Source organism: Pleurodeles waltl, chromosome 8 (assembly GCF_031143425.1).
Source record: "Pleurodeles waltl isolate 20211129_DDA chromosome 8, aPleWal1.hap1.20221129, whole genome shotgun sequence".
Lineage (NCBI taxonomy): Eukaryota > Metazoa > Chordata > Amphibia > Caudata > Salamandridae > Pleurodeles > Pleurodeles waltl.
Genome location: NC_090447.1, coordinates 1,414,647,668 through 1,414,660,077, shown reverse-complemented (window position 1 = coordinate 1,414,660,077; position 12,410 = coordinate 1,414,647,668). Strand labels below are relative to the sequence as shown.

The window sequence follows — 12,410 nt, the reverse complement described above, 5'->3', positions numbered from 1 at the left end:
AATACCATTTTAGACAGAGAGCACTTGCACTTTAGCACTGTTCAGCAGTGGTAAAGTGCCCAGAGTTCTAAGAGCCAGCAAAAATGAAATTCAGCATAGGATCAAAACAAGAGGTCAGGAGCCAAAACAATAGGGGAAACCATGCCAATAGCTGGCAGGTCTAACAGTCCTGCTCCCACACTAAGGACTACCTAACCCTCTGTAGTAAGTCTGGAGCCATGACAGGAAGGAAGGACCTCTTTGCACTTCAAAGACCCCTTTTTTAAGTCACCCCCATTTCAAAGACACAACTGGGTATAAGAACTGGGCATCTCACCCTAAAAAAACCAGTATACTTTTGGACCTGTGAAGAAAGCTGCCAGGAAGGACTGCTGTGCTGCTACATGGGCTGCCACTCAGGACTGTTGCTCTGGAAGAACTGCTTTTCTGCTGGGCTGGCCTGCTGCATTCTGCCCTGCTGAGGAAGGACTGGTCCCATCTCTCTTGAATCCAGAGTGACCCCAAGGGCTTGCTGATTTGCTTCCTGTTCTTCTGAAGTCTCAAGGACATAAAAGACTTTGACCCATCATCACCCACAGCACATGGACTTTGCTTGCTGCGTGTCTTGCCCTGCCAAGTGGTGCCAATCCAGTCCTGGGCCCTTGGAAATGGGTATAAAGTGCTGCAACTGCCAAAATCCACACATTGCTGCTGTTGCGCAAGTCAGAACCGACGCATCTCCTTCGACACTGGCTCATCACTGCTCTAGGACTTCTCATCGCCATCTGTACGGCTCAACTGCGACGCATCGCATCCGTCGCAAAGGGTTCACCAACGATGCATCACCAACTGCGCGGATTGGCACCGACGCATCACCTGCATATAAACTGGTCAACGCTGACACATTGTGTCCTCTGCTCCTCATATCAGGACTTCGACACTGATGCATCTTCTATCCAAAGGTACTGCTGCAGAGGAGCAAATTTGGTCCCTGTGTGCGAAGCCATGCTCCATCGCAGTCGGCCTAAGCTTTCAGATTTGACCTGGCCAAGCACGGCCATATAGCTCTGGTGGGCACTTTATGATTCTAAGCACTATATTTGCAGATATTCTTGAAAAGTTCATATCTTGACTTCTACTTATTGGATTTTTGTTGTTTTGGTCTTGTTTTGTGCATTAATGTAAACTCTATTTTCCTAACCAGGTGTGGTATCTTTTGTGTGGTGTTTCACTGAATTACTGTTTTTAAGTGTTCTACAGATAATTTACACATTACCTCCTAAATTAAGCCTGCCTGCTCTGCGCCATGCTACCAGAAGGTGAGCACATGTTAATTTATGGTGTGCAGTTGACTTACCCTGACTAGCATTGTGATCCCTACTAGGCCAGGGTGCACACCTCTGTCAACTAAAGACCCAATTTCTAACAATGTGCATACTCACATGTCCCTGTTTCAAGAAGCGTAGGCAAAGCCAACATCTCTCACCTATGCAAGAGCTATTGGCTTTGCCAATGTCTTTTAGCCATGTAGCACAGCAGTCTCAAACTCTTGCTCATTTTCTGGATTTGCCAGGGGTAAGCTCTCCTTTTAACTTCAGGGCTGAAGTTGCTATTGCATCTCAGCATGCTAGGTTTTTGCCTGCTACCGAACTCTGCCAAGTGCCACACATCACTGGTTAAATGAACACATTTCAATGTTTGTCGCACCAAAATACACGGTCACTCAATTAGAGCTCCTTTCATCTCCTCCTGCATTTATGGAGGTGTTCTCAGGGTGGTGGTGTAAAAATAAATGCTATCACTATAGTGCAAAGTGTCATCTTGGTGCTCGAAGGAAAAACCTGGACCAAGGAGTGGTGTGGTTGCCTTGGATACCCCTCTTATGTGATTCCTCTGGAAGATCATGGCTGATGAATGGGTCAGCCCCCTTACCTATAATTACACTGGGATGTGCACTTCAAGTAAGAAAGACTAACAGAGAGAGTGAAGCCTTTTCCAAATCAGGCGGGTGACATGTGCCTTTGCCCTAGTGCTGGAGCATGACTGCGGCCTAAAAGACCAGCAATCCAACCTGCCCATGGCTCTCACACATGCCATTTATCTACTCCTCATACTTCTAGCACAAACATACTTTGCAGTGATATCAGGGTTCCTGCTCTGTTGTGTCAGAGTTTCCCTGTGCAGCCAGTCCCTGATGTCAGCCCCTTCATAAGTGGCACAGGTGTTCCCACTTGTCTCTGGTGGTGTCTTTGAAGAAGTTTAACAGTTTTTTCTTTATGTAGCCAAAGCATATATCTTTTATAGCATACATGATCAAGGAACTATGGAACTGGCCCTTGTATAAGTACTCTAGGAGTGTACCAATATTTTAAAGCAGTTTTTATTCTATTAAATAACACTACATTCGTTAATTTGTGAAACTGATATCACTAGAGGGGTACTACTGATGTCCTCTTGAAAGAAATCATCACTCAGTGTCACACATAAGGTATTTAGGGTGTTACACATAAACACACTGAACCTGTGGAAATGACACACAGACGTAATCTCAAATCTTGGCAACTGTAGCTACCATGCACTAAATGTTTGATTTATGTCTGTTGCCCAGGAATATAGGAATACTGTGTTTAGTGAAAGGGAAAGAGCTTGTGTGAGAGAGAGGAAAACTCCTTTCATGCACTTTGGCGGAGGAGATGAGAGCTAGGAGCTGTAGAAATAATGCCAGACGTTGTTAAAAAAATATGAAATGGCTAAAAAGGAGTATCTCTCACTGTTAAACCAGGAACAGCCACATACAGCTTTTAATTTTTCCACATCCATGCATGAGCAGTGCATCTAGGCCAGGCTTATGCTTTGCAATGTGGGACATGTAGTCCTCTATATTCAATTATAAAATCAGGAGGGTAAGGAAGGAATTTAAAGCAAAACCCAGAATTGGATACGCTAGTCGCGCATGGCACTAGGAAATGTGAGAGTCCTGCACCGTGAAGGTTATATTTCCAAATAAAATGTGAAGTTTGTAGTTAGCCACCCAAACCCACCTGTGGTGGCTCGCTGCCATGGATGGTGCACCATTGTACATCCTCTGGCCAGGCATGGCCAGAGGCTATATAACAAAAGGATCACAGACCGCACGTGGTCTTATGCCTTTACCTGTTTTCTGTCTGTGCATTCATTTGGCATTGCACCACATGTATGCAGGGTAGCAGAGGTAGGCATGTGGGACCAGGCCCACCCTGAAACACTGGTGACAAGGACTCAACACGTGCAGTCCTTCTGCTCAGAGTGAAATCCTTCCTGCAATGTTTTGCTGGACCACGCTGCGTCCAAGCGCCACTGCCCACACACCGCCACCACATTGAGCTGCTTGCGCTGTGCCCCAGCCTTGATGATCGGAACGACAAAGTCGCCAAGTAGCTCGTCCCACTGCTATCACTCACCGCAGCGGCCAGCACCACCCTCCAGTCCCCGTGGACGCGGCCTCATACCTGTGGTAGTGCAATGCGGCCCGCTTGCTGGCTGACTCTGAGCATCATTGCGATTGCCAAGTGCAAGCGTGCAATGTTTCTGCAATGGGTACATCGACCTGCCCCATTCGATTAATGCCATATTCAGACAGTGAGCCTTGCAAATCCAAAACAACAAGACAAATACTGAACAACAACAAAAAAGAAATAAAGAACAAAGGCCAGGAAATGGAGAGAAACACAACTCCCCACATAATGCTGTGAGCCTACACCCTTGAAACGGTTGCATGTGCCACAAACCAACGGTCGGCCACATTTAAGGAACTGAATTAGTAGGACTGAAACCTGTCTCTGCCCAAGGGAGAGGGGAGCCCTACCCAGCACACCACCCCACCATGGGTGATAATGCCAACGCAGTGCCCCAACAAGGGCAATAGCAAAGACAGATCCCCCACCAACATGCGCTGGTAGGTGACATACAACACTTCAGTGAGCCAGCGACCTCCTCACTGTGATGGAAAATATAGGGAGAGAGGCTAGAGGACTATTTTGTGGTACCCCAGAAAATGAAGGGGCTGTTATGTGCTCCCTACTACTCCATTACGTAGGAGAAAAAAATGTATAAGCTATTTAAGCACCTCTCCAACACCAGTGCAGTAAATTACTATGACGCAGCAGTAAGAGCCCTCAATGTGCTCTTTGACCCACAATTAAACCCGGACTTCGAGTGTTTCAAACTCCACCACGCTCTTCAACGAGAGGGGGAGTCCATCAACACTATTTTATGCACGCCTGCACGAACTAGCCAGCACATTCACCATCAGCCAAAAGAAATAAGGGCACAAATCATCCAAGGATGCCGAAACAAGACCCCTAGGGGCCTTTTCCTAAGACATCTGAACATCAGCCTGGACGACATTCTCATCATGGCCAGATCCCACGATCCGCTGGCTGCGAGAGCCACCAAGATGGACATTGCCATAACCCTGACACCAGAAAAGCCCCCAATGTGAAAGTAGAACGGGCTGACGCTGTGTACACAAGAGTGAAGACAAGCAAGCCCAGGCTGCCTACTCCCCCACTGAGAGGGTCCTATTGCAAGTACTCAAGGACGCAGCTGCTCAAACTGTGGCAAGATCAATAATTTTGTGACAGTGTGTTGAGGCGGGCAAAGAGTAAGAAGCGCCAGAGGGAGGCAAACCCCAACTAAAGCAGTGCAACAGCTGTCCTTGAGTGAACCCAAGCCCCAGGGAGCCACCAGATATTCACAACGACACAGACAACAGATAAATGACTCACCATGGGGAGACGAATAGGAAATCTTCCTGATCTCATTCACAAATGAGCTGAAAAGACATAGAAGGCTGAACCCCACGTGCATAGTGGAAATCACCAGATCAGAAGTCAAAGCCCTCATCAATACAGGGGTGTCGGTGATGTGATGGTCATCCAGCAGTACTGATGCTTCTACACGAAGCCTCCATTATCTCTATCACACACCCAAAATATTCACATATGGGAGTCAGTCCCCACTACCTCTCAAAGGAAGCATGACAGTAAGCATGAGGTCAAACGATCAAGAGATTCAGACAACCTTTCTCGTGGTCGACAAGGAGGCCGACACCTTGCTAGAGAGCCACACCGCAGAAGACCTAGGGCTTGTATGAGTTGCATGAAACATGAAGACAAATCAAGTCGATGAGCTACTAAACTAATTCCACAAACTTTTCAGAGGCCTAGGATGTCTGAAGGCCACACCGTTTAAGTTACACATCCAAAAACCAGTCAAACCTGTAGCCCTCTGCCATCGACATGTGCCATTTCACCTGAGGCCACTAGTACAACAAGAACTGACAAACTTGAGAGCCAAGGTGTGATCGAGAAAGTATCCAAACCAATGCTCTGGGTGTCCCCCATGGTTATAGCCGAAAAGCCGAAACAACTTGGTAAAGTGCTCTTGGGCATCGACATGCGCCTCCCTTATAAAGCTATAAAACGGGAGAGGCATATCACACCAACAAATGACAACATTATTGTTGATTTAAATGGAGCACGGTGGTTCTCCAAAAATAGACCTCAACGCCCGATACCACCAACTGCTTCTCTCAGAAGAAAGAAGATACATAACAACATTTTCCACATGCCTTGGGCTGTGCCGATACAAAAGACTAAACTTCGGGATTTCCCCAGCGGCAGAAGTGTTTCAGGGTGCCATACGGGAGACACTGTCAGAGCTCCAGGCAGTCATGAATGTAAGTGATGATATTCTGATCTACTCCGCAATGGCTTAAGAGCACCACAAACACCTGTGTGCCATGTTAAAACGCCTATGGGAGAATGGCATTACTCTGCACAGAAAAAACATGTTTGTTCTTTCAAACATCCATAGAATTCTTCGGATATATTTTCAATCAAATCGCAAGCAATAAAACAAGCCCCAGCCCCAGCCCCAACCACTGTATCAGAGGTTTGCAGCTTTCGGGCATGAACACATATTGCGGAAGGTTCATCTCTAACCTCACAATGAATGCTGAGGCCATGAGAGCCCTTACCAAGGTTGATGCTTACTTACGTGGGGCCAACATGAAGAAGAAGCATTCCAGAAGATAAAGGCAACTCTTCTGAACAAAACAATGGCATTCTTTGACCTGAAGACGAGGACTGAGCTACTTGTTGATGCAAGTCCAACGGGCCTAGGGGCCATGCTCACCCTAGAAGTTTAACCAGGGAGGTGAGTATCGCTGGCGTTCACCAGCAGATCGCTCACACCAACCGAAGCACGGTATGCCCAAATCAAAAGAGAAGCCCTTGCCATCAAATGGGCATGTGGACATTTCCACCTATACCTCTGCAGTAGGCCCTTCAGAGTGGTCACAGATCACCAGCCACTTGTACCACTGTTTCAAGGAAAGCATCCCATCCACCACCTCAATGGAACACTGGGTTATCCAGTTACATTACTACATCGAAGTGGTCTATCGACAAGGATCTCAAAACCCGGTGGACTTCCTCTCATGCAATCCACCCCAAGTTGCAGAGGATGGCAATGATGGTGCGGCGACGACTGAAGAATACATCCGCATGGTGACCAAAGGAGCCTGCCTGAAGGCATTGAGTCTGCGTGAAATCGAAGACGTCACTATGAATGATGCACTGTTGACAAAGGTGAAAGATGCCCTACAGTGAGGCTTGTGGCAGAACTTCCTACGTGATGCCAAAGAGTGGTATGGCCCAGACAAGAAGAGACTCACCCAAATGTGGAGGATATGTGATTAAGTCAGTGCCACCAATGACGGTATCATACTGCTAGTGTGCAGGCTAGTGATCCCAGAGAGTCTACAACACCAGGTAACAACCCTAGCCCACAGCAGGCATCAAAGAATGGCAAAAATGAAATCACTCCTACAGGAGAAAGTGTGGTTCCCAAACCTTGAAGCCACAGTTGACGACCTAGTATGCCGACACCCCCATGCCAAGTCACCAGCTCCCAGGAAGCTCCAGCATCTGTCATTACTGAAGAACCCTGCACTATCCCATGGTCAAAGGTGAGTATGGACTTTGGGAGTTTCCCAGATGGAAGAGACACCATGGTTCCGGTAGACAGCTACTTGAAATATCTGATGTGGTCAACTCAACGGCATTCGCCAATGTAGCACCAGTGCTACAGAAAGTCTTTGCACTGTTCAGCCTGCCAGAAGAGATCAAAACAGATAACGGACCACCCTTCCAAGGGTTGGAGTTCAAACAGTTACTTGAACACCTGGGGATCAAGCATTGCTGCATCCTCCAGAGTGGCCACAGGCAAATAGAGAAGCTGAGTGCTTCATGCGCACCCTAAACAAATCTCTCAGAGTTGCCACGGTTGAAGGAGTCAACCCCGAACAAAGCCTCCAAAGAATACAGAGGAACACAGCAATGCATCACACAGCGCCCTCCTTGGTCTCTGACGCCCAGTGGGTCCAGGAGAGTTAGAATTCCTGTCCACCCAAAGTGGATTCCACTGACTTACGATCAAGAGATTGCAGAGACCCAGCGCACACAGTTTAATGTGCATGCAACCCTGAAAAGGCGAACAACAACCCTCCGTATTGTGCATGGTGACAAGGAAAATAACAAAGACAGACGGTCAGTGTGGAAGTTCAGAACACCTTTTGAAACAGGGGTGTGGACAGTGCTCGGCTGGATGGTACCATGATAACAGCCCACAAGGGTGATGAAATTGTCACCAAAAACACCTCATGGTTTTGGAAGGTTGAAATACCGAGTCAGCAAGAGCCTGAAGAGGGAGAGGAAAACATCACAATGGATGAACCACTCACGGAAGAGAGACGCAGTAGCTCCACTCAAGGCGACAGACAAGCATGGAAGAGAGTAGTGGCATAGACACTCGCAATGACCTGAGCACAGAGGAGGACGCAGATGCTCACGACAACAGCAGTACAACCTCAGGCCGATTCCACAGCCGAACCAGCAGCTCAAAGACTCTGTGGACCAAGTTCAAAGGTAAAGCTTAAAGCTGAGTTGGAAAGGAATGTAGTGAGCCACCCAGACCCTCCCGTAGTGGTTTGCTGCCCTGTATGTGCACCGCTGTACATCCTCTGGCCACACCTGGCCAGAGACTATATAATAAAGGAGTCGTAGAGCGCATGTGGTCTAACACCTGTACCATCATCCTGTGTGTGTATTCATTTGGCATCGCAACACATGTATGCAGCATAACCAGTGCTTTAAATGGGTCGGTACTGTCCGGTACTGAGTACCGGCACTTTTTTATTTTGAGAGGGAGAGTACCTGCACTTCTCGAGGAAAACGTAATACTTTTAATTGGAGAGTACCGGCACTTCTCAGAAACAAGCAGGTACTCTGCTACAGAGTACCTGCACTTCTAATTGTCCATTTCAATCACTAACAATAACAGAGGTAGCCCTATGAGACAAAGTGTATCTCAATCTTAAAATTTATTTATTCAAGTGAAAACTAAACCGATTACCATTCTCATACATGTCAACATTTTAGAAAGTGAATGTGGGAGATTTTGAAAATATAATCGGGAGACTGTATTTCTCCCAGTGGCTTCTGTTGAAGGAGAGGCAATTTCAGGCAGGAGACAGCCACAATAAAGCCATTTTTTTGTTTCAACAATCGAGAGTCACCCGCCTAAATCAGGTCTATTGGCCTGTATGCATTCTGTGCCCTAGTGTTTGAGTTGAAAACATGCCCTTTACATTGGGTAACCAGGCGTCCCGGATTTCCCCGTACATTCCCGGTTTTTAGAGCAGGGTACCTGTGACCCGACACTTCTCTTAATTTTAAATAAATGTCCTGGTTTTTGGGACAAAGGTCAGTTTATTAAATAAATGTCCCGGTTTTTGTGACAAAGGTCAGATTATCTAGGGAAGCATAAATTAAAGACGCCTACGAATTAAGAAATAATTAAAGTAATGTAACTGTTACTGTCAGGCAACACAGTCCCCTGTCTGCTCCCAGCAGAGAGACCGAGTGGGGAGCAGAGAGAGGTTTGGTGGGGGCGGGTTGGGGGTGCAGGGTGGGATGTCAGGCCATAGCTAATTTTATATATGTAGTCTTGCAAATGTGTGAGGGTATGTAACACACACGTATTGACACACATTCACAGAAAGCTACGCAAAGAACGAGACAGGCCAGATATAACATAACATAAAAGTGAGTGTGAATCGTTAGTCCTTCTTTTATGTCTGACTTGTCCTGGTTTTTGCTCCTCAAAACCAGTGTTGCCAGATTGGGCGGTTTCCCGCACAAATGGGCGATATTTTTCCCATTTGTTCGGGAAAAAAAACCAATTGCGGGGACCCCGATTGTTGGGCTATTTTTAGCCCTGTGTGCGCTAAAATCGCGGCGGGGCGGCGCCGCCGCGTGCGCAGGAGGGACTGCAGCCGGCGGGAGCAGGAAGCAGCGTGTGCGCCGCGCCCGTGCAGTGTCTCAGGGGGCTGTCAATTGGTAGCGCTTTTGCGCGCTACTAGGATGACAGCCCTCTGCCCCACTGAGAGCTCACGAGCTCTCAGTGGGGCAGAGGGCCGTCAATCTAGTAGCGCACGAAAGCGCTACCAATTGACAGCCCCATGGTGCGACACTGACTCCTGGGCCAGCAAGCGTGAAAAATTACCTCAGATGGTGTCACTTGTTCTTCATTGGTGAGGCAATTACCACACTTTTGTTGGTGGCGAGCTGAAGCTGCAACCGGACCCACATATGATTCAGAGCCACAAAAAGCAACTGTGATCCAGAAAGTTACAAACTGTAAGTTAAACTATTTTTACAGCCCTTGACTGTTAGTGCTGCAATGTTGGGTTAACTATGTTGGAGATATTTGCTGCCATGTCTGGTGGGCAAAATTGGTTTTGGGAGCAGTTACCGGGGCGACTCAAATGTGTGCACAGAGGGGAAGCTCCTTATGTCACAACCTAGGTGTTTAAGCCACCATTTTAACTTTGTTAACAGGGCATTTCAGCAGCATAACCATTGGTGTTTCAGTGTAAGGTCCTGTGACCAGTAGAAACGTCGGGGCCCCAATGTGGCTGCCATTTTTAATTGGGAACGTTTTCACAATTTAACACACCATTTTAGATGGGGATCCTCAATGTGGTTGTTGGCAGCCATTATCTTTTTGGAGCTTTACACAGTGATCAGTGCTGCCATTTTGAGTTTGGCTCTGTCAGACATAACGCTGTGAAACTAATATCTTTTTAAAATAGAGTGACATTTTGAAGTAGCATCACAGCCATCATTATCTTCTATGGTCAGCAGCAAGTGTACATTTGGTTACTGTGTTCAAATTATAAGCAGTCTGGATACATTGGGAGCAGTGACATGCACAGCAGTAGTAGTGCATATATGCATATTTACTTTTCAATGACAAACAACTGCAAGGCCTTTACTAGCACTATATATATATATATATATATATATATATATATATATATATATATATATCAGTGATATTTACTTTAAAAGGTACACTATTATATGGCGTGCCAACTTCTGATTTTCCAGTGATGGGCACACTTACATGCTCTGTTCCAACTATCTCCTCGTCCAAAATTACTGTGATACACACACTATTACAACTTTATAGTCAATATCAACTTTACAGTGATTAACCCACTTATGTATTGTGTGTCAACTCCTGATTTCTCAGTGATGCACACACATACATTTTCTGCTCAAAATAACTCCTCACCCAACATACTGTGATACGCAAACTTGGTATTTGAGCATCAAGTTTTGCAACACAAATTCCTTATGAGGAAACAACAGGTTGGGGAAAATGTGGATATGTCTGTGTCCGCACTCAGAAGACTGGTGGCAGATTCCCATTTTGCAAATTTTACAGATCAGTTGGTTCGTGACCAGTTTATATGCCACTGTACAAACAAGGCAATACAGCAGAAAGGTACTGTCTTTAGCTAATCCAACTCTAGACAAAACATTGCCTCTAGCTAAAAGTAGAGAAACCTTACAGATCTCTATGAAAGAAATGGAAGAGAAAAAAACGGAAGTGGTAAACATTGTACAGCAGGAAGAGAAAAAACAATGATAAGGACTCTGTTTATTCCAAAGATGTTGCAAAATCAGAAAATAATTTCTTTAAGCAAACAAATATGTGTTTTAGGTGCGGAAATGTAACACATTTCAGAAGTGGGAAACAATGTCCGGCAAGAAATGTCATTTGCAGAAATTGCAATAAAATGGGTCATTTCACCAAAGTATGTCAAAGCCAGAAGAAACATACATGTAGGGTTAACGGTGTAGTAGCAATCCTTGAGGAAAAAGGTTGTGATGGCCACTTACACAAAATACAGGGAGAACTCCAGGATATGGTTTTAGTGGGTAGCAAAGGTGCGGTGAGTACAGGTGTTCCTTCAACCTCTGAGGACCCATGTGCGGAAATCGAGATAGGTGACAGAGCAGTAAAACTGTTATTGGATTCGGGAACTTGAATGACTATGGTCAGACAAGAGTTACTCAATAAGCTTTGGTTGGGAAGAATTTTAGAACACCCAGATCATGCACCAGGGTAGAGGTAGCCCGCTAAAACAAATGTAGGGGTAGTGCCTGAGTACATCCGAAGGAGGCAGGAAATGAGTGAAATGTTGGTCTGCTGCCCATTTAATGAAAAGTCCAGAAAGTAGAACAGTAGTAGAGCAGACTGCAGATACACACTGGGAATGCTAGATGGCTACTTGCATTTCACCTTTATCTACCGTGTGCATCTGAAAGGCAGTGAAAAGAACAAATGTTGTGCTTTGAATCCATTTGGGGGGTGTTGATTATCATAGGTTAATGACTGAGCTAATGTAGCAAATGTTATCTTTGCATGTTGGGGCTGACATATTGGGATTAACAGGACTTGAACTGTAAAATGCAAAGGGAAAACAGCATTGGGTATGCTTTCCACAAACTTGAGTTCGGCATGAAAAGTTGAGTAAGTATGAGGGGTAGTCCACTAAGATGTATAACTTTTTGCTGTTATCGGTGAATTGTTGCTTTATTGTAAAACCAGTTTGAAAGCTAGAGCATACCTCTTACTTAACCTTGAATACGAGGGAGTTGCCATCCTTTGGCTCATTCCCCATTTCAAAACATGACAAATCCAAAGAGTCAATTGTCTGCCTGAAACATATTCACATATTTGCTTACAATAGAAATTAGATTTATGCTTTAAAATGTTTGCTTCAGCCTATGATTGCATTAGTTCAGTGTTAAAAGTTTGGGCTACTTTTTGGGCTGGGACCGGTTCATTTGGGCTTACTTTGGGCTGGTTGTTCAACAGCTTTGGGCTATAGAAGGCTTGTAAAATCTGGCAACACTGCTCAAAACATTGTCACCCTACCACAGGGCTCTGAAGGACACAATAAACTCCCAGTCACGGTCAACGTGAACCTGGCTTCTATATTTGAAAATACTGTGGTTTCTGCTGCAAAAAAG

General features: G+C 45.7%; 1 protein-coding gene across 2 annotated transcripts in view; it reads right to left on the bottom strand.

Annotated features, from left to right (window-relative positions):
* The window catches only part of LOC138248697 (carbonyl reductase [NADPH] 1-like), a 50,743-nt gene that overhangs the window by 37,808 nt on the left and 525 nt on the right, over nucleotides 1-12,410 (bottom strand). The window lies entirely within an intron of this gene.